The sequence below is a fragment of the Priapulus caudatus genome, unplaced genomic scaffold, assembly GCF_000485595.1.
Source record: "Priapulus caudatus unplaced genomic scaffold, Priapulus_caudatus-5.0.1 Scaffold58, whole genome shotgun sequence".
Taxonomy (NCBI): domain Eukaryota; kingdom Metazoa; phylum Priapulida; class Priapulimorpha; order Priapulimorphida; family Priapulidae; genus Priapulus; species Priapulus caudatus.
The window spans coordinates 1,013,816-1,016,315 of record NW_014577119.1 but is presented as its reverse complement, the minus strand read 5'-3'; the positions used below and the strand labels follow the sequence as shown (position 1 = coordinate 1,016,315).

Sequence of the window (2,500 nt, the reverse complement as noted above, 5' to 3'; positions counted from 1 at the left end):
ATGGATGGATGGATAGATGAATGATGGATGGATGGATGGATGGATGGATGGATGGACGGACGGATGGACAGATAAATAGGTTGATGGATACATCCATGCATGCATGATGCCTCTGGTGCGAAATGTGTCATCAGACAACATTTTCCTGTCAAATAATTTACGTTATTGCTGAACTATAACGAATGATAGCAAAATTAGCGTGTTCTGACGAGTTGTAATAAACCTGAATGTTGTACAGTAAAAAATCTCTCCAGGACAGGTGAGCAAATAATGACGAATGCATCGCAATTCGGAATGACCTCAAATGTAGTAAATAACTTAATTCCAACGTAAAAAAACACGGAATGCAACTATAAACACGTGCGTACGTGCATATGTTCAGTCGTGCGTGCGTGCATGTGAGCAGGCGCGTATACCGTGCAATGTTTGGTGCTAATGTGTCCGTGGGTCATGTGTCGCGAGGCATGTGTTGCAGGCGTGGTGTGCGTCATCTGTGGCGGCGTGTGTGCGTGCATGGCGTGCAGGCGTGCGTGCGTGCATGTGTGCAGGGCGTGCGTGCGTGCATGTGTGCAGGCGTGTGTGCGTACGTGCATATGTTCAGTCGTGCGTGCGTGCATGGGAGCAGGCGCGTATGCGTGCATGTGTGCAGGCGTGTGTGCGTGCATCTGTGCAGGCGTGTGTGCGTGCATGCGTGCAGGCGTGCGTGCGTGCATGTGTGCAGGCGTGTGTGCGTGCGTGCATGCGTGCAGGCGTGCGTGCATGCATGTGTACAGGCGCGTGTGCGTGCATGCGTGCAGGCTTGTGTGCGTGCATGTGTGCAGGTGTGCGTGCGCATTTGCGTGCGTGAGCCCGTGTGTGCGCCTGCATGCATGCCTGTGTTGTAATTATCGGCAAAAGAGCTGCATCCGTCATTTAGTGGTGAATGTTATGACTAATACAAAACCAAAGAAAGAAGAATTAGAAAATCGCTCGCGCGCGAGCTAAATTATCGCGTGAGAAAATGCGTCATGAATATATTTGCTCGGCTTCACAGATTATCTGATTAGCTACCGCGTTGCTGTATATTCTGCGATCGCAGCGCTCCGCCCAGTCATGCGCCGATCGTTAGAGGGGGCGGCAGTCGGCTGCTGCTGTCGCCTGCCTAGGTACAAGAGCCGAATAATCATTTACTATCAGCCACCGTACTATGTTAAAAATTCCCATAAAAAGTACAGCTAATTCAAGCGAGTTTGTTTGCGAAATTTTGAGAAATTTCAAGGCCGCTCGCTGACTTTCTATTGCAAAGCACAACACATGTTTTATTAACTCGTATATTCTTCCATAATGTTTCGTATAAAAAAAAACATTTTCGCGAAATACGAAAAACGGGCAATTTCCAACGTGCTGTCATGCGGAAAGTCCGCTTCGCTTATGCCTTTTTATGCCGCCGGACGAATACTCAGGGAACGAGCCAACCGTTCTGTCGAATAGAGCGAGAAGTCTAGCTTGCGATAATAGCTGTAAATTTCGTGCAGACTGTTTCGTTTGAAATGTAAAAGGGTAACACGTCTGCACACACACGCCGAAGATTTACTTCACCGCACGCAAAGCTAATTGGTGGATTACGAAGTGCGGTACCCTAGAGCCCCACGTAAATCCTTTCATTTTGTACGTAAATAGTGTGTAACCATCAGCAGCGGGCCACCGAGGGGGCGAGCAGGTAACAGTGTAGCATTATTAAGCATTCATTAATAAATACTTAATTACGTAACTCCTTAATAGGCTACGACACGCAGGACACTCTCATTAGCTTCACTTCCTACTGCATATAGTATATGTGATACTCTTCGTTGCTTCATTTCCTATTGCCTATAGTATTGGTGATACTTGTTGTCGCCTCATTTCCTACTGCCTATAGTATTGCTAATACTTTTCCTAACTTCATTTCCTACTTTCTTTAATATTGGTGTATATTCATATTAAACTTCTTACAGGTTAGACCTAACCGCAGGTGAAGGCAGAAGCATTTAGTATTATAATTATGCGAACATTCCTACAGTTGATCAATGATCCATGCCAGTGAACATCCACGCCTTTATGGACGAACACCATCGGAACAAGGCGAGACACAGAAACAATGGAGATTGGCGGTTGACAATTCTTGCAATTTGCTATCTGAGATCTCCAGCTGGATAAGCGCATTCGTGCATACCCTGTGTCAGTGTATATGTGGGTCACTCGGGTAGACTTCGGCTTCCAGCAAAGGTAATTCGCATACAGTTGTGTGTGTTCACAAATGCAAATTACAAATGGCGGCGACCTTCGCGTGAGCTCTGTAACGTTTGTCGGTAATGACACAATCACGCGTGTGCAGCTATACCGACAATTTAATATCATCTCTATTCTCCAGTTAATTAAACACGCGCTAATCTCTTCTCTCGCTATCCGTCTCTATCCCCCTCCCCATCTCTCTCTCTCTCTCTCTCTCTCTCTCTCTCTCTCTCTCTCTCTCTCTCTCTCT

The 2,500-nt window shown here is 46.6% G+C and overlaps 1 long non-coding RNA gene across 1 annotated transcript in view; it reads right to left on the bottom strand.

Moving 5' to 3' along the window:
• The window catches only part of LOC106821112, a 4,960-nt gene that overhangs the window by 1,144 nt on the left and 1,316 nt on the right, over positions 1 to 2,500 (bottom strand). The gene's annotated exons all lie outside the window — the stretch shown is intronic.